The sequence below is a fragment of the Dermacentor albipictus genome, chromosome 2 (assembly GCF_038994185.2).
Source record: "Dermacentor albipictus isolate Rhodes 1998 colony chromosome 2, USDA_Dalb.pri_finalv2, whole genome shotgun sequence".
Taxonomy (NCBI): Eukaryota; Metazoa; Arthropoda; class Arachnida; order Ixodida; family Ixodidae; genus Dermacentor; species Dermacentor albipictus.
The window spans coordinates 129,425,291-129,445,299 of NC_091822.1; the positions used below are offsets into that span (position 1 = coordinate 129,425,291).

General features: G+C 43.4%; 1 protein-coding gene across 2 annotated transcripts in view; it reads right to left on the minus strand.

Annotated features, from left to right (window-relative positions):
• The window catches only part of LOC135912504 (uncharacterized), a 76,979-nt gene extending 64,871 nt beyond the window's left edge, over positions 1-12,108 (minus strand). Inside the window, exons 1-2 of one of the 2 annotated variants that reach the window (XM_065444963.1) lie at positions 12,014-12,108; positions 4,370-4,430 (exon numbers count right to left, since the gene is read on the minus strand). The gene's annotated coding sequence lies outside the window, so the exon portion shown is untranslated. The remainder of the gene's footprint in view (positions 1-4,369; positions 4,431-12,013) is intronic. The other variant, XM_065444961.1, reaches the window with a different exon arrangement.
• Between the last annotated feature and the right edge of the window lie 7,901 nt (positions 12,109-20,009).

Sequence of the window (20,009 nt, forward strand, 5' to 3'; positions counted from 1 at the left end):
CATCGAAGGTGCGCCACTGGTGGGGGTAAGGTCCGAGTCGCGGTTGAGCATTCGGAAAAGGCTGTCGGTCGGGCAGCGGCATAGGAGGAAAATGCCGGCGGTCGTGAAGCGGCATAGATGGCGGCAAAAATGTCGGTGGTCGATGCATAGAGGGCGGCAGGGGCGCTTGTGGACGAGATCGGGAAACTGCTTCAGCGTAAGTGAGAGGAGCCGTGACTGGTGGCTGCTCAACGGCTGGAGGAACGGCTTGAGAGACTTGTTCTTGAATGAAGTCGCGGATCGTAGGATGCAAAGCAGGGGGTGGTTCCTGGACAGAAGATATCAACGATAGCTGGCGGGCGACCTCTGCGCGAACGAATTCCTGGATTTTGATGAAGAGAGTAGCATGGTTGTAGTCGTCGACCCCAAGGCTGGATAGAGAGTCGGCGGGCGGCGTGGGACGGCGGGTGTGAAGCCGTTGCCTGCGCAACTCGTCGTAACTCTGGCACAATTCGATGACTTCAGCGACAGAGTGAGGACTCTTCGATAATAACATTTGAAATGCGTCGTCCTGAATACCCTTCATTATATGTTTGATCTTCTCCTCCTCTGACATTGACGCATTCACCCGTTTGCAAAGGTCGACAATGTCCTCAATGTAGCTCGTGAAGTTTTCTCCGGTCTCTTGGGAACGTGTGCGCAAACGTTGTTCTGCACGAAGCTTTCTTACTGCAGGCCGACCAAAAACTTGGGTAAAGTTGGTCTTGAAGACCAACCACGAAGTGAGGTCGGCTTCATGGTTGAGAAACCATAGTTTCGCAACGTCCGTAAGATAAAAGGCGACGTTTCTCAACTTGGTAACGTCGTCCCACTGGTTATGGGCACTCACTCGCTCATAAGACGAGATCCAATCTTCAACGTCTTTGTCATCTGTGCCGGAGAAGATAGGGGGATCTCGCTGACGCAAGGCACCGGCACAAACCAAGGTGGCCGGCGCCGTTGGAGGAGCTGGAGGAGTGCGTGCGTCGTCGGGCATGATGGGGGGTAGAGTGCGACTCCGAAGTTCCAGGGTGGTCGAAACCCAGCACGTCCACCACTTGCTAAGAGATTTATTAGCAACGGGCGCGAACGGGTAGCTGTCACAAGCGTTCGGCGAAAGACAGCAACCACGAGCTCATGCCGGTAGCGATGGTGCTGTGGCGCAGGCGGCTACTCTTCTTCGTTACAATTTATTTATTTATTTATTTACAATACTGCCAGTCTCTACTGAGACCATAGCAGGAGGGCACTATACATATGTACATGTACACTGATAATGTTTAATACATGTATAAAGTCAGTTTTGCACCTTAAAACATCAACAATTTTCACTACAAAAATGTGTACACCAAACACAAGTACACGCAAACTTTCAAAAAAAAAAGTAAGAAAGGGCAATTGAGGTATTCTATGCTGCATACCCGACTACATACACAGGGCACAAGTACATGGTAGTTTGCACGATCAATAATAGCACTAGCAATTTTAACCTGCTAAACAATTTTTTCAATTTTTAATTCAAATTGAGACAGTGACTCTGTGTTAGTGGTGAGAGGTGATAACATATTCCATTCACGGATCGCAACAGGAAAAAAGGAATATTTAAACACATTATTATTACATTTATATTCTACTAAGGTGTTTGTGTGCTTGTGCCTGGTAGGTCGTGTTTGTGAATAAGATATGTAACTTGAAATGTCAATTTTGAAAGAATTATGCAGAAGTTGATAAAGAAATTTCAAACGTGCCTGTTTCGCTCGTGCTTCGAGCGTAAGGAGCCCAGAAATTGCTAGAAGATTAGAGGGAGAGTCTTCACGTCTAAATTTGTTGTGAATAAATCGAATGGCCTTCCTTTGTATTGTTTCTATTTTCTTTATGTTAGTTTGGGTGTGAGGGAAACATACAGCGTTTCCGTATTCGAGGATCGGCCTAACGAATGTCTTGTATGCTAGGAGTTTTGTTGACAAGGGTGCGAGTCGAAGTGATCTGCGTAGGAAAAATAACTTTTGCATAGCAGATGAGGTAATGTGGTGAATATGCTCGTCCCACCTTAGGTCTGACGTTATTGTTAAGCCTAGATATTTATATTTATGTCCTTAGTAACACGCGATGAGAGTTCTTTTTTCTCTTTTACAAGTAGTCCGTCGTTAAAACTTCTCCTCTATCCCCCCCTCCCCCCCGCATCGCACCTGCCGCGCTCCTTCTCGTTTCTGGTGTCTATTTGAGCTTATAGATACCTAAACTTCTGTATCATGGGAAGCCAACAATCAAAGACAGCAAGGAAAACATATGGGAAATTACTTGTACTGACTAATTGAATTAATGAAATGATAAATTAATGACAACGAAAGTGGATGAAAAAACAACTTGCCGCAGATGGGGAACGATCCCGCGTCTTCCCATTACGCGTGCGATGCTCTCACACGCGTAATCGATTGCACGCGTAATTTGAAGACGTGGGTTCATTACCCACCAGCGCAAAGTTAGTTTTAATGCACTTTCATTGCCAATAATTTATCGTCTATTTAATTCACTTAGTAAGTACAAGTAATTTCTCGTATGTTTTCTTTAGTGTCTTTGTTCGTTGGCTTTTCATGAAATGATTAATAAAAATCGGGCCCCTCGGTTAGCCCCCTTTCTTCATAAACTGCTGTAGTAATTCGTTTTTCCTTCTTCGCCGACATCTCCAGGATCTGAGGTCTGGTGTGCTCGCGACGGCAAAATTCAATGCAATGTTTAAAAAAATTCCTCTCACAAAAGGTATCACTGCTGAGGCGAGCGGCACACCACAGATACAAGATACAGCTGCAAGTTTTATTTATTTGGAAGTTACTTTGAAGTTGAAGTCTTGTTTCTCACACATTGCAATAAGCCAGCAGTTTTGAACTCCATCAAGAGCGCAGGAAGCCTTTGTCGTACCTATTAAGACAGCTTCAGCAGTGAGCTAAATTTCGTAAGTATTTTTCAGCAAATGTAGCACTTGACTTTTTTTGTCTGCCGACTTTCGGTGGCATCTCTTCCACGGTTGTATGAAAAATGGTATACTTCAACACATTTCACTTCCTTTATTATTATATTTCAGTAGCTGGCCCGGGATATTTGCTTATACAGCATTTTATCTAGACTAGATCACTTGGTACGCCATGAGCCTTACACTTGGGTGTGATATGCGGAACAAACGTTCGAGAAGTGACGTTGTAGCTTAATATAACATCTCAGAAGAACCATAAGAACTTCTTGTTATGCAGTGTTATTAGTTGAGTAATTCCCACGGAACGTTCTACCGCAAAAATATTTTTACGGTTTAGTTACACTAGCACTAAAAGTCAACCGAATCTCGTGAGGCAATAATGCGAAGCTGTTGGCTCACTTCCGCAGTAGAGCAACGCTCCCAGTGTCACGGCCAGCTGCACAAGCAATATGCCTCCCCTGTGTGCTCTCATACCTTACTGTAAAGTGACATCACGTTTTCTTCAAGGTCTCCACCTACTTTTGTTTTTAACTCCTGCTTTTTTTTTCAGGCTATGTCTGGTTTAGGAGGGGTTCGCGTGATGTTTGTTTCACGGAAATCCTTGCGTGCGCGCTGCTACTGGCGGCACGTGCCCTGGGACGCAACGGGACGTGCGACGTAGGGACGTGCGACGTAGTAGGTGCATTCAATGATTTCTACTCTGCTTGCGAGAATACTGGCTTTTCGGAGAAAGCTTGGTTTAGATGTTAAGGAAATCGGGCGTTTTGCTAGAATTTGCAGTTGCTATTTAAGTGAGCGCTGGTGCTGTACTGTGCAAACATAATCGTTGTCACATTATCTATACCATTATCTAGTTTGGTCACAATTTTCTCTAGCAAGGGGCTCTTCTAGATGGTACCACGTCGTCAGGGAAGCATCGCAAAGCGACAGCACCAGGATATCGTTGTGTCCATAAATAAATGAAATCATTAATTAATCAATAAATATCTTCAAAGAGCAACTTCATAGAGGAAAGCTAGACGCTCGATTCGATTGGGACGTTCCCCTACTCACAGGGAGGAGACAAGGAGAAATCATTAAAGGCATGTGGAGATTAAAAATGGCATTTTATAAAAACCTACAATATACAAGCACTCCTTGTACAGGCACTTAGTCGTTGAATAATATTTATGACATATAATAAATCAGCGCTATCAGTTTGCGGGACTTGATTTTTTGATAGAGTCACTCAGTAATGCACAGACATGTCAAAAACTGTAGTATTTCCTAACGCTACCTGTAACTGCTGCAGAGTGCTTCGGGAAATTATTGGTGCTTCGGGAAGTTGTTGCAATTAATGGTAGTCGAGGTTATGATTATTGAGGGCATCAAACCACTCACTCCCTCACACTTGCCACTGATCCCACCTCTTCCGTTCGAGGCAGATCCAAGGTTTCGGGTCCTGAAATAAACTCACAGCAATAAATTTCATTGATCTCGAAACATCTTGATTCCATAAGGGCAGACGTAGCATATGACATATATTCATACACAATACTTTTCGAATTACCGCACTTCATATTGCTGAATGCTTTGTATAACTTGTGCTCAATGTGGACGTGTCGGACGTACTGCAGAGGATTCCGCAAAGCGGGGGCTGTAGCAATAAATAAAACGTTATGCAGTAAGCTTGAGTAACGATGCGAATAGTAAGAGAACATAAGATTGAAAACTATATTTCCATGAATAAAGCAAAATATAGGCTTTTTCAGCGCGAATACGTTCAATGGAGTATAAGCCTATTTCTGTGGTGAAAACAAAGTTGAAAATTTTAAGTAAAAATTAAACAGGAAGCCTTTCTAGAAAAAAAGAAAAACAAAGATGTGACCGAGAAAGCGCCTTCAGAGACTAGTTTCCTTTTCTTTTTATCAAGGAAGTTGCAGGTTATGTGCGATGCTCTAGGCATCGCACGCGTCATGGAAAAATGTGGGATTGTGGGATTGTTGCACGCCTAGGGCTAGCTGTAGGTGCATCCTGATTCATTGTCATTACTTTATCATGTAAGTACAAGTAATGTCCCCTATATTGTCCTTGGTGAGATCTTATGATACGATTATATATATATATATATATATATATATATATATATATATATATTCTTTCTGCTACACTTGGGCTCTCTATGAGACTACCGCTAACTATGAATGGCCATACCGGGTCATCCTTCGCTCATCACCGACTAACTACGTGATCGAACCCATTGAACCGTGCTCCGACATGCGCCGTCCGGGATGAAACATTGTCAACGTCGAGTGCTTCAAGCCGTACTATGATGCACTCATAGTGAGGAGCTGTTAGGTCACCGGACGGCTTCATTTTGTTCCCGGGGTTAATTGTAGCGAAGAAGAGCAACACTTGAGTGGACCACGCTCTGCAGCGCTCTATAGTGGTTCAAGTTTTCCGGCGCTGTTCGGGGGGAACGGCACTCGCGCTGAGAGTACGCGCCCGGCGCTGATGGTCGCCTCAGCCGCTCGTGGCTGATAAACAGCTTTGAAATATACATAACGCATACGCGTATGCTTTTTGTACTCCTTGCTTTACGCTATACCTCCATGACTGCTGCTATCTCTAATGAGTCTATTCAACTCGATTCAGTTATGTCCTGGAATCCTTGTGTGGAAATACTAATTCGCGACACTAAGTCATGATGTAAAACTTACAAAGCAAAGGTAGTTGCTGGAGTGTCATTCCATGTGTTTCCTATTTTCTGTGCTCTTTTTCAATACACAGTGTGTCCTCACGTCAGAAAAGCCGCCATTTCTCTACTATCTTTTTAATTCCGCTGAGAGATATGAATGTAAAGACACACACCAGATGCGTTCGTGACTTTCTGGGAATTTCACAAGTACGAGTAAATTGTTTCTTGCTTACAAACTGATGCCCTCCTTTATGTAAACAAAAGCTTTTCCTTGATATTAAATTATTATTATTCGGTGCCACTTGTAGCAAGACACTGAAGATTTGTGACACTATTACCGTTTTATTAGTTGAGTATGAACGCAAAATTTGTATACCTGTAAAATGTTCCCAGAGCGAGAGCGGTGGCATACGATTGTACTAGGTAGATACGACACTCAGGTAAGGAAGAGTTCTTAGTACCACGACATCCTTCTACAAGTTTTCGGGTGAATTCATCGTGACCAGACGTTTACCTTGTATCTGTTGAGAAAAACCTCAAACGAAGTTCTTGTCTGGCAGTCAATTTGAACAACATTTAAACTTTCATTTTTTTCTAAGAATAACATTTAGGACGGAAGAGGTCAAATTATTTTGCATTAACGCTCAGGTTATTCACAGACAAAATATTTCCCTCACTCGTTGCTGTACCCTGCATTAATGCCAATTGTAGTTTAGGAGCTGTAACACGTGTGTTCGATGTAACAGATATAGAACTACATTTTGAACCATTCTGGTTGGCTATCGGATCACTGCGAGAAATATAGACGGCATTGCGATCCTAATTATTGCCTGTTTTAAAAACGTATTTTTGTCCCTTCTTACATACATATGCATATAGAAAAAATTCTCAAAGACTAAATTTTATTAAACGTTTTTGTATGTCATGAATTTACCTATAAGAACCTGGTTCCTTCGGTGGTAGATTCACAAGGAAACATTTGTAACAGTAGTTATGCCACCACGAATGCAAGCGCGAGAGCAAGAAACGCCAGAGAAATGAAACAAGGCAGCTTTCGGGCAATTCTTCGGAGCAGAAGAACTATGTCCTGGAGTAAAACTTCGCCCTTTTTATGTTCGAGCGGTGATGTCAAGCCTACGTGATATTTCGATGCACTTAGTGGCATATTACACAAGGTTGCAATAATTTGTAAAGAATACTTTGTTCTATCAACCGCAATGAACCCTTGTCTTCGTGTTTTCTTTATAAAGTTATCGTTCATTCTGCAACACATCACAGTTATAATATGTCAGAATGTTTCCCTTTGCATAAAACAAACCACCCTGGTGGTCTAGCCGCTGTGTCGTTTCGCTGCTAAGAACCACGTCACGAGAGCAAATGGCGGGAACTGGTGCCACGTATCGGCAGGGGTGAATTGCCTAGACACCCGCATCCTGTGCAATGGGAGCACGCTAACATAACCAGGTGGTGAAAACTAATCCGGATTTCCCCACAATGGCATCCCTAATAATCAAATCGTGGTTTTGGCACGTACAGCCCAGAATTCTATAGAACGTTCACATAGCACAATAAACAATCAACTTAAATCCAGCAACAGAATTGACTCAAATATCTGCAACCTCCATTTTTAACATTTATCGCATAGCAGGTTTTCGTAGCGGGAGGTCACATGGCTGACCATTGCAAAAGGTGCTTGTGTACTCCAGTGTACAAAGACTCCTGTGTACTCGGAGGTGTAAGCGTTCAAATAGAGAGGGAGTTGTTGGACACACTTCAAGTCATGAGGCGTGGTGCGCAGAGGGCGGCAAGCTGTTCAGTATAGAATTCTTCTACTCTTTTTATTATACTATTAATATTATTGATGACATTATTCTGCTTATCTTCCACTGCACACATATTGCACTGCCGTTGGCCAAGTTGTCGTCCCATTGATTTTTTTGCGGCGACCAATACTTACTGCTTCGTCAACCTGTCCGATGTCAAAATTTCGAATATCGCTTACTTTCTTGTTTGAAAGCTTCGATATTTCATCTATTTTGATCTGATCTCTTGAGGTAGACACGTTAATGCTTTGTCCAGGGTGTCTACCAACCGGGAAAACCGGGAAAACCGGGAATTCTCAGGGAACTTGAACAGTCTGGAAAAACTCAGGGAAAACTCAGGGAATTTGTGCTTCCATCAGGGAAAATTAGCTGTAACTTTATTGAAAGGGAACGAAAGTCGTGTTAATGCTGGCTCCAGTAACAGAGGAATCGCAACCAATCATTATTGATGCCGTGTCATCGGCACGATGTATTGCCAGAGTAGTTAACGACCGATTTTCTAGACGCCCGATTTTTCGGACATGCCCGATAATTTGCACGGTTTTGCGGCACCACCACGTACTCCATATAGTCAATGTATATTGCCCCGACTGCAGGTCTGAAATGGCATTAATCAAAGCCGCCACCGCCGCTATTTTGATTATCTCGCCGCTTCGAACCGGCACTCTCGCAGTCAAATCCGCAAATCCGTAACCACCACCGCGGCAATGTCAGGCCTCGCTGCTTCTATGTTCGCTATTAAGCTTCTTGCCGTGCGGTGCCGTGTTTTTCATTGAAAGAGTTTGCCGCTATCACCAATGGCACCGACTCCGCCTTTGTAATCCTAGCGATTGGCTTTGAAGCTCGCAGAGCACAGCGCGTTGCGTAATGCCAGTCTGCGAAAGTTAGCTTCGCCTCGGTACACTAGTGTTAGGCGGTGAAGCATGAGAAGCGTGGGAAGGGGGCAATTGTCGCGGGACACAGTATACATTACTTAATTACACATGCGTGCACCTCGTCTTCTGTCACAGTACAAGCCCTGATATGCCTAAAAAGCGTACTGGCAGGCCTTCAGAGCTTTTTGAGACGTGCCTGTGGTAATTTTAGCCCTTAAAGGCAGTTAAAGACATGCATTAATTTTTTTCAGACTGCCCGTTTTTTTTTCAATTTTTTTTTGCGGCCCCTCGGAAGTCCAAGAAATCAAATGTTGACTGTACAACTGACCAAGAGGATTCTTCAGATGATCCATGTGGTGAAAGCGTGGTAGAAGGAGGATGAGAACAGAAAGGACAGACGCACTGAGGAATTAACGAGAAAGGAAGGGTGCCGCCACCTTTTTGAAGGAGCTTGAGCTAAAAAAACTAAGTGATGGCTGATGCTGAGACACAGGTGTCCCTCATCCAAGCCAAAATAAATTGTTTACGCAGTGAAACCCAACACTGAGATGTTGTGTACGGGCTGAGAGTATGTCAGGACAGTTGAGGTTGACTTCCCAGCTGCTGAGAGAGAACCTTAGTTGTGACAAAGTTCAGGACCTCATACAGATGAGCTTGCTATCAGTTGATAGAAATAGCTGATATTAAAAAAATATTTACTTATGTATGCATCTCCTTTTCATTCGTATTTGAAAATGTTCGACTCAATTTGGAATGGGCTTTACCATTTCTTTCGCTGTGCATTTTACTAACACCTTCCTTCTGTTTTCTTTTTAAATAAAATATATATTACTCCTTACTATTCAAACTGGATTAAGTCATTTTTTTGTTCCAGCATGCTTACTAGAGAGTGACAGCATCAGGCAACGTGGTGTCAGCCTGTCTTGACATAAAACAAAGATCTGACTCATTCAGGGAATTTCGCAAAGGTGCTCAGGGAAAACCTGGAAAACTCAGGGAATTTGGAAATGTCAACTTGGTAGACACCCTGTTTGTCGTTTCTTTATTAAGTGCCTTGTTAGTTCGGAGAGCTTACTTCCCACTTCAAATGCTTTTTTGAAGTAAGCTCAGTTACGGTTTTATTCATTGTTTCCATGTTATCGACATCTTCCACCTCTGGCGCTTCATATTGGCTTACCGCCACAAGCCTGAATTCGTTTGCTTTTACCCTTACAGCGTCCATGATGTCCTGCTTTTTCTTTACGAATTTTATTCTTGCTCTCTTCAAATTTATAGAAAACGTAAGCCGTGGTAAGCTGTGATCACTGCCCTTTACGCTACCGAACAAATATGCACCTTCCACTATGCTAGGATAGGGACAGACTATGAAAGATATTTCATTTATGGATTCTCAATTACAAATGTTCCAGGTCCACCAACCTGGTGCAGCGCTTTCTAGACGTTATTTGTTTTTCTCAATATTCTATTCCTTTCTGCTGATTCGGCCAACGATTCTCCACTACAGTGACCCTACAATCAGTGTCGTAGTTGCCAACTGCTTGTCCCCCATACTGAAGAAGCCCATGACTGCAGTGTACTTGGGTGGTTCCTTTTGCACCGCTAATTGCACAGTTCATATACCTGTTTTATGCATTCATTATCATGACAGGAGGTTGGAGCGTAGGCTTGAATACCTTTGATGTTTATCTCCTATTTAGCTTTATTAAGACGACTGCTACCCTCTCATTAATCTTGTTAAATTCAGCAATGCTGCCCGATATGTATTTATGAAATAAAAAAACCTACGCCGTGTTCTCTAATCTAGAAGACATCTGTAGCAGAGAACATAGCCGTTAGAAAGCACTTCCATAAGCTTCACAACTTCTTCCAACCTCACTAATGACAATAATATCCCAGCAAACTTTTGCTCGCTAATGTCTCAAAGAACCCTGCTGTTCACCTCTCTCGGGAGGGTTCGCGTGTTAAACGTTGCCAGGTTGAGTTTCCAGTACTGCGTAAGCGCCGCTTTTCAATGAGCGCCTTTCACATCAATGCTTAAGCGAGCTGCGGCATGATTACATGCGGTATGTGCGACTCTTCAATGAACCTCTCGCCAACTTGTGTTACAGAGTATGTGTGTTTGAATGTGCGGCAAAAAATAAAGAGCGTTTGCAGGTACTGGCACACTGTGCATCTCGTCTCGCATGCCATGTGTGGTCTTTTCAGACGCGCCCATAAGCAGACGTGCCCATGGCGCAGCAGGTTGAGAACGAAGCACGAGAGAGAGATGCACGGTTGTCGCTTGGCGTGTTTCTTAATGCTCGAACGCACCGGCATGCCATGCATTTCGAAGGCCACGTGCAGGCTGCGCGATGGCGGAGCTATATGGCGTCGAGTTTTCTTCGGGAAGCGCGAAAGTACCTCTGCAGTACACGCGTCGTACATAACTTGTTTCGACGTTGGCAATAGGCTGTGCCACTATATTCACTAGTTGCTAACGGGTTACTGTCGACAGTTATGATGAGATGGATTCTATTGCGTTAAAAAATCGATCAGGATTCGGCGGACTTAACATTCAAATTTTAGTCATTGCGGCGTACACCCATGCTAATACCTGCTTGTGTGGCATCTACATGTGCTATTATAGGAATAAGTAAATGCATAGCTTTTTTTCGTGCCCCGCGCAAAGTTTCTCGTGCTATCGAGCCTTCAGACTGCAGCACGTAGCAAGCGATGACATTCAAACTCACGGAGCAGAAGACGCGCCTTTCTCTTTATTACGCCAATAAACCTTTATTTCAGCTTGCTGCGCCTAAGCTGAAACATTGTTCGTGCGTTTGTATATTTAAGTGACATTTCACTATCAATATTTGCCTTTGTACGGCCATTTACACTTATTCCTGCCAGACAGGTCAGTCCCTTTTGCAGCAAAGCCAACGTTAAACAGCTAGCAAGCGCACAATCTTTTTTTCTGTGCTCTCCTATGACTACTTTAAATTCTTTCGGTTGGCGGCTTGTATATCTAAATGACCGGAACATTGGTTCTTTTAAGCAAACAGTGTTCCGATTTTCAGATTCATATGGCAAGGTAACCGCCATTGCATTTGATGACTTAGCACGACAAAGCGTTGCTCTCACAATCGCCTGCACACAAAAAAATAAGGAATAAATGAAATAAATTCTAGGCTGTACCTTTCCACAAGTTGGCATGAATATGAGATACACTGTGGTGAGGGTATCCTAATTAACTTGAGCCATATGGGGTTCTCTTACAGGGGGCAAAATCTATGTACACGAGCGATTGCGTTAAGTTCATTACCTGAAAATTAAACTGCACTTAAGCAACAAGCTTAGCGTAGCTTGAGAGGTAATATACCTTCAGGAACGCATCTTAAAGGAGTTTTAAAAGCGGAGTACCAGAAGCGTCAAAACCTGGTGGGACCACATCTTCAGCATTAGCGGCAATAATATTGATGATTTTAATAATTACTCACTTTTTTATATTGGGGCATAAATTTGGCTCATGAAGTTTCACATGGTTTACTTCGCTGGTCACGCAAACGCGACCATACCAGCATTAAATCGCCAACTCAAATACAATTTGACTCGTAACGCAAGTTAGTTATTCCTAGTTTAGTTAAAAGCTATGTAAAGTGATCTGGCTACTTACATGAGCGTAACGGCAACCACAATAAAAACGAGAATCGTTGCCTTGTACGCCGCCATTGTTTGTCAAATTGCGATCTTGAGAATCACAGTCGTTGCTGTGGCACTGGAGTGAGAATACTTTCTTGGAGCTTTTATAAGCCACAGCATCTAGGTTCATGAATGTAGTTGCAGCAACACTTTCAATGGGAACAGTTCCATTCATCAAAAGCCTTTTTTTTGCTGAATATGATGCAACGTCTTTGGACAATAGTGGAGGTGCAAAATAGCATTCACAAAGCACGCGACCTAAAGGTCATGCACGTGGCCATTCATTATGGCTGTTAGAAAGAATACAAAATTGTTGACTGTGCGTGCCCGTCGAAACAAACCAAATTCATTCGTACTTTATTGTCCATGGCTGCTGAAACAGCTATGCAGATCCTAGTTTAGGAAGTAGTTGGCTCCTGAACTATCCCTCGGGCTTGGTGAAAGATACACACTCCGCGGATAGCATACGTTACTGTGAACATCTCAGGTGAATTTTGCAGTCATGCGCGTCGCGTTGAGTTCACTTTTCTCTCAAACGCTCTTTTTTCAGCAGAAGGCGGCTCGTCACTCTTTTCTGGAAAGCAGTGATTTGGGCTTGTTGGTAAGACATCGAAAGGCTTATAGCGCATTAAACAGACAAGGACGAAAGTGAGGCGTGACACACACAGGCGCTAACTTGCAACAATCTTTATTTCGAGCAAGGGACCCATACATATGTACAACTTTTTCGCGTACATCATACATGCGCTGTTTACAAAAAGCCCTTACACACTATTGCGCAGGTACGATAACTCTTTGCGGGGAAGGGTAATTGATGGTTTAGACACACAGTTATCGCCAAGCCGATCAATCATTTCTGCTTCTATAATTTCGCGAGTTATCCTACCTCGGGCTTTTCCCACAATGGAGCAGTCTCTGTATGCTGGAGCACACGTCGAGTGGTCACCATCATCCACCCCGGCAACAGTGTAGCTGCAATGCCTGCAGTGGGCGTCAAGGGACCCGCCCCGCTTTTCTGGTACGCAGAAAACGCATTATGTAAGTCATGCCCGGAGCCGATGACCGAAAGCATCAAGGATCAGATCCTCCGTCTTCGATTGGCAGGTTACCGTACACATGTACTTATTAGCGTTGCTGAGGGTCTCCTCGGGTTGAAGCTATCAAATAATTCCGCCAGCGTGCCTTGTGTATATAAGAGGAGCGTTGCTGTCATCCCATATATTCACGGCTTATCGCACCGTATAAAGAAAATAGGCCAACGTGCGAATGTTATGGTTGTGTTTTCAGCTGCTACAAAATTGCAATGCCTGTGCAGACTAACCGGACCAGGCCTCTCTGATAAGCACACGTGCAAAAAGAAACACCAGGAGCCGTTTGTTGAGTCTCCCCACACCACACGATGTGGGGAGACTCACGAAGTGACGCGAGAGGTCTCTTGATAGATAACTTTCTGTTAAACACGGGTACATTCCTGTACAAAAAAAAGCGAACCGACTTGTTATAATATGTATGACAGTTCTCATTCTTTTATAGACCTATCTATTGGCTCGGCAGCTCTTCTCCGTTACTTAGAAAGGAGCGGTATTAAAAATCCTTGCGAAAGTGACCATTTTAGTGTACCTTTAAACTGACTTGTACAAAACGAATGCCCTCCACATGCGCATCGGTGCAAGCTAGCATCTGCCGACTGGGACCATTTTAAGAGATCGACCTACCTATCACGACATTTTATCGCCGATTTTACTATGACGACGTGGTAGCGTATTTTACTTCTTTTACCATTAAAGCAGTGAATAACTTCCACAGTCCACAGTCAAGCGGTAGCTCGTCCAAAATACGAGTTCATTGGTGGAATGAGAGTGCTAGGAGGCGTGGAAAAAACAAAATAGAGCGTGGGCCATACGGCACCGATCCCCAACTGGAGAAAATTTGATAGCATTGAAAAACATTAAATCACAGGGAAGTCGATCGCGACGGTAACCCCAGAAGACAAGCTGGGAGAGTTTCTTGTCCGCCATGAACTCGTACACACAGGAGGCAAAAGTGTGGAACGGGCTACGGAGACTTAAGCGACAAATAATTCATTCACTGCCCTTGGATTGATAAAGAAGGAAACAAGTTGTGGAAGACCAGGCCGACGCTCTCGGTGAGCACTTTGAGCGCGTGTCTAGCTCCGCTTACTATTCGGAGAACTTTCTTAAACATAAAGCAATAGAAGAACTGAAGCCATTAAATCGGAAATGTATTCCAAACGATCATTATAACCGTGCATTTTTCATTTCCGAAATTAAAGCTCCCTTATCAGAATGTCAGAGCTCTGCACCCGGCACCGATAGAATCATGTACGACATGCTTAAGCCCCTGCACTCCGACACACAAATCAGGCAACTAACACTATTCAATACGATCTGGCATGCTGGGTATCTCCCATCTAAATGAAAAGAAGCTATTGCCATCCCTGTTTTGATGCACGGAAAAAATATATCATTGCTGACCAGCTGCCATCCAGTAGCGCTTAGGAGCTGCCTTTATAAGCTTTTCGAAAAAAATTATCACTCTTCGTCTGGTACATTTCCTAGAGTCCAGCAAAATGCTTGACCCATTTCAATGTGACAATATACGCTGCGGTTTCGCACTCGGTACCTAAAGAACAAGGAAATGCTAGATAATATACTTAAGGAAATTCAAAATAGTGCCGCTTCCACAATCCTAACGCCGACTTATCAAAATAACTTCTATTAAAATAGGTCAAACTTTCTATCGCCTCATTCTTGGTATGTGGTAGGTAGGTGTACTGTCTCGCCTGGCTTAAAAAAAAACAAGAGTAAAAAGTTCTTGGGTATCCCTACATGGATGAATGCGGTAGTATTGCGAAGTCTTCGCGATGATGACTCATTTTACGAGGCGTAATGATACTGTCTACACTTTGCTTTGTATTATTTCACCTGCCCGGGCCTCGTGCGCGTACATGGGTGGACATCCAATGGAGGCGGGCGCAGCTATTGAGTGAGAAATGGAAGTCGAAGGTTCGTCTATCAGAACGCACGACAGAACTCACAGAAACCACCGCACCGCCTAGCAGTGGGCGATCATGGTCAGCGCCTCGCAGGGGGAGGGCGGGAGGGGCAGTGTGAGAACGCTGCCCTGATGATAGGCATCGGAGCAAGCTGCGGAAGAAAACGATGATGAGAGCGCAAGCAGTAGCACGCGCGCGTCTCTGCAGCACATGTAGCATCTCAGTAGCACGTGGCAACACGGCTCGGAAATACCATAAGTTCATCATTAATTTTTTACCTATTCTCACAGCCGGCAAACTTTACTTCTTTCTTGCTGAGTTCATTACGAAGAAAAGGAGCCTAGCAGCTGCCCCTTCAGCGCACACTCTCCGCAGTTCAAACAACCGCGAAACGGATAACTGCGTTTACTCTTAACCGCGCGAACCAAAAACAATAATTCTACGTTCGTCAATTCCCGCCTAAATTTCCCGCCAAGAAGGAAAACAATAGAAAAAAAGCAATGGTTACAGGCTTCTAGAACGGGTCAGTTTAATCGTCTTCAATAATCTGCTTTATAGAAAGATTTTCCAGTTTAACTGATTTCTTCTGGAATTTGACTTCTGCAATCTCGACTTTCGAAGGTCAAGACGAAATAACATGAATACGAAAGAATTATATCTCTTTTCTGACAGCCGGGCAGAAGTGACACGGGTTTACATGCACAACAGCTAAAACACAGATTCCTACAAAGACATAAAGATATAAAACCGTTGGCCATTCATTGCGCATTGCCTGTTTTAACCTGCCTACATTGTGTTCTTTATCTGCGTACGTTGGTCGAATGAATAAGTACTAGGCATAAACGTTAGTCCGCCTACGCAGTCGTATCACGTCTGCTGCTGCTTGGTCTTTCCATGCCTGTGCATTGTTCAGAAACAGTATGGTGAAACAGCTGTTCCGTGCATATGAGATCTATTTCTATTTTGTATTCCTGCTGCACCCTTATTTTGCAGAAATCAAAAAAATTTGACTTGGACTCGTGGCATTCCAAGAGCTAGCACCTTTTCCGTTGCGCTTGATAGCAAAGCGGCACATGAATGATAGAAAATCGTCCATGGTATGCTAAGCACATCAATATTAAATAGAAAATTGCTGGACGCGCCAAAGGAATAGCCTCTTCTGCCCCTGCTCTGAACAGTTAACATATCGTGAGAATGTGTATTCAGAATCAAACAACAGCAGGGGCCTTATAACGTAAAACTATTCCAAGGTGTGTTTAGTCCATTCTCCTGATGTCAAATTTGCTTAACCGCCGGCACAAGCATCGGGCGGCGACCCGCAGCGTTGCCTCAACAGGCCAATCAAACGGCCTCTTAGTTTATAGCAGGTTAATTTTCTTTGCTTTCAGGATGAATAACATCATCTAGATTGCGGGGTTTTTCGTTTGTAATAGGCTGCCAGGAGGCAAGGAGCACGTTCAAGTACATAGGCTTTTAACGGGGCCGAGCGAGCGCACTGAAAGTAGATAACCAGATGAAAAGGGCGCAAGAGTCCATGATTGGTCCGCTTTCACTTACTTAGCCTCGCGAGAGGTCGTGGCGGCGTGTACCGGAAGGTTAAGAATGCCACTAAAACGGATTATCAGGAAGAAAGAGTTGGCAAAGGGAAGTCGCAAGCGTAGTGAAAGTACTCGAAAACGCTAGAGGTCCACGCAGAAAGTTTTATTATAAGGAAAAAAAAACATATGCTCTCCGGAAGGTGCGAGTATGCAGTGCTTGAGCGATCGGTGGCCGCCATCTTTTATTGCTTTCGGAACGGGTTCGGCTGCGACTATTCAGAGAAAAACCAATTTTCTGAGGCATAATAATGCATCTTCAACGCGCACACGTCATCTTGACACAGTGAGTTTTCGCAGTTTTGTGAAGTCGCGTGACATGCAGGGGAAATGGATGCAGCCTGAAAACTTTTCAGCAAGTGCCGTGGGTTAAGGGTGAAAACGTCGAATTAGAAACAAGTATTTCTCTTTTCTCCGGTCCAATCATGCATAATCAGTGTGTACAGGTCATATCATATGGGGATCTGTCGCGGTTTTCGTGATGTCGCGTGACAGACAGGCAAACTGGGGTGGTCCCAAAATTGCGGTGTGCTGATTGCAGGACTGGAACATAAACGTTTGGAATAGCTTTATGCAACGACGTCCCAGTCCTCGGCAACCTGGAAAAAACAATCTAATTTCAAGCGAAACACTTTATCGGCCAGTTGCGAATTTTCCAGTGGCGCGTTACTATAACTCTTAGCTAAAAATGCTGCCCGTATATAATGCTTTCAAGCACTTTTAAGGAATCCCTTGCAAAGTAGTTACTCATACATACACATTTGACTTCGCGAGAATATTGGCCCTATTGTTTCCACTATTTGCGCCAAATTGATCTTTGTGACTATTTTAGTTCTCTCCGGGACACGGCCTCAATGCTGCGTTATTCATGAAATATAGGTTTAGTGCTCCAGATCGCTTGTATACCTAAGTTACGGCTAAGGCTTTATTTAGTCCACAAACTTTGAACTTCGTCTATATATATATTACTATAACCTGGCAGTCACATTAAAGAATACTAAATTAGGCGGCTCTTTTAATGCACCGAGGACACTGGAAGTACCAACTACAAAGCTCGTGTAACGCAAGAAAATTGACAAAAAAGGCATTAAATGATTATGCAAGACAACTCTATATAGGCCAGGAGCGTTACCGATTTGCCACACATTCCACTTACAGTGCTATTCATTCCCAGCAAATCTAAACATGAAATACGACAGAGTTCTTTCGCGACATTGGAGAACATGTGATAACGGCCCTATTATACTTTCGAATGTTTTCTTAATTTTTTGCGAGGACTATTTCCTGCACATGCATTTACCTTCTACCGCAAATTTCTCAGTATTCCTACAATTTTAGCTGCATGTGAATGTGGTGTCATTTGTTGTTTGGCATACAACGGGCTCAATTCGAAGTCGTAAGTTTTGCGCAAGCCCGTGGTCATAGTTCTTGTCTTCTACGCCACGTTCTTGTCTTCTACGCCACGTAGACAAACGTAGCTAAGCATTGTGCTTCAATAGCATAAGAAATCCCGCCCATGTGGGGGCTTAGTTTACTCCATACCGCACTTTTGTAGTCGACCCTGATTATGTAGCTTGTATGCTTGAGTATAGTTTCCAAACTACCCTCAATTTTATGTACCAGAATTCATTACCATTGTACCCACGCAGCGTGCCCACGTGCCCACGCAGCGAACATTAAGATAAAAATAAAGTACGTATAGCAGCTTTTACCCACGTTTGCCGAAAGTATTGTGTGCACTGTCTATCTGTTCTGGCCGAGACAATCATATTTTATAGCAGAGCACTGAACAACGTCCACTGGAGCCAGGTTTAGCGAACTAAATAAAGTGTAAAAAAATAGTGGTTTTCGCGGTACTTTTGTATCCGAAGCCATTGTCTTTCTAGAAAATAAAAAGGTACCGATATCGAGAAAAAAAGTCATCCATATTTATTATATATGCGTGCTGGCAGCGCAATTACAATGGCAGCCGTATTTGTCACCTTTAAATTCTATAACCGAGGGCACCTTCACGGGGATCACGCTCATTTCCTGTGCAATGCATCGTGCACGTAGAATAAACGATAAGAGATAGTTACACTCGTTGGGCGCACAGAGACTGTATAAACGCCGGTGGTACGATCCTTTGCCTTCGATTATGGCTTGGGGAGGTATTATCGTGAAATGATGATGCGAAAGCTCCAAATATTTTCAACCAGCGCACACCAGAATTACGATTGACATAATCGTAGGCTGCAGATGCTATCAGAATCAGGATCGATTTTATTGTGTTCAATACAAAAATTGCAGGATGACTGTACATTGGCATCATGCCTTGGCATAGTGCACACATGGCTTAATTTGCCACACGCCTATCGCCGTCTTAATGCGGCCATGTTATACTGGTTTTCCCACCACTACGGATAACCACCTTTCTGAATTTCCTGTAGTGACTGATGGGATTGCACTGAATTTCGTATATGACCGACATAATAAGTAATTTAGCCCGAGGTTTATTTGTTCGTTGGGTAATAAATAGAATGGCTTTGATTATTCACTATAAGGTACAGCCTGATATTCTGGATCCAATCAAAGCACAAATAGGAAGAGAGCTGTCATTCCCAAGTTACGGAAAATCAAAGATAAACAGTCGATGCTCCGCTGTTATTGCAGAATAAATTAATACGGCAACATTCAAGAAATTCTGCATTTTGGGAGGAATTCATAATAACCTAGCTTTTGAAACGGAAGCTAAGAAAACACAAAAAGAAAGGTAGTACTGGCAACAATAACCATGGCCTACGCTACGCAAAAGGCAATCGTCCTTTTTAGTATAATGTGATCTGTAAAAGGTTGTATCAAATTACATCGATGAAGCCCGTCACGCTGCAAAAGTGAAGAGAACTTCTCTTGCTTAGGCGCTGCAGCAGACAGTGCCTTTTATGCGTTTTCAGTGCTCCGTGCCACGCGCCAAAATATTTTATTCAGGCTACACGCTCTCGAAATGAATTCCAGAGCCATTTGAGATCTTGCTGATATGATTGTGGCGAAGTTTTATTAATTATCCAGCATAACTAACCTACTCGAGTTGTTCTTGACTCCATTGGTTCTAGCAAAATTTCTGTTATGGGACAAATACTGCCATAACATCATTCCATTCAAACGCAAGGAATGTTTCGCAGGCTCGCCCGGAGCTTTGGATCTAAATGAAACAAAAAATAGGTTTTGCTTGGTTGAGGCATGTCTGATTTTCAAGGTAACGCAAGGTCTCTAAAGCTCCTACGCTGCATCCAATGAAGCTGCAATTAACACGAGCAGTAGACGGGGGGACTTTTTAAGGTTCCATAAAATTTTTAAAAAGCGCAGATAGCATAAATCTT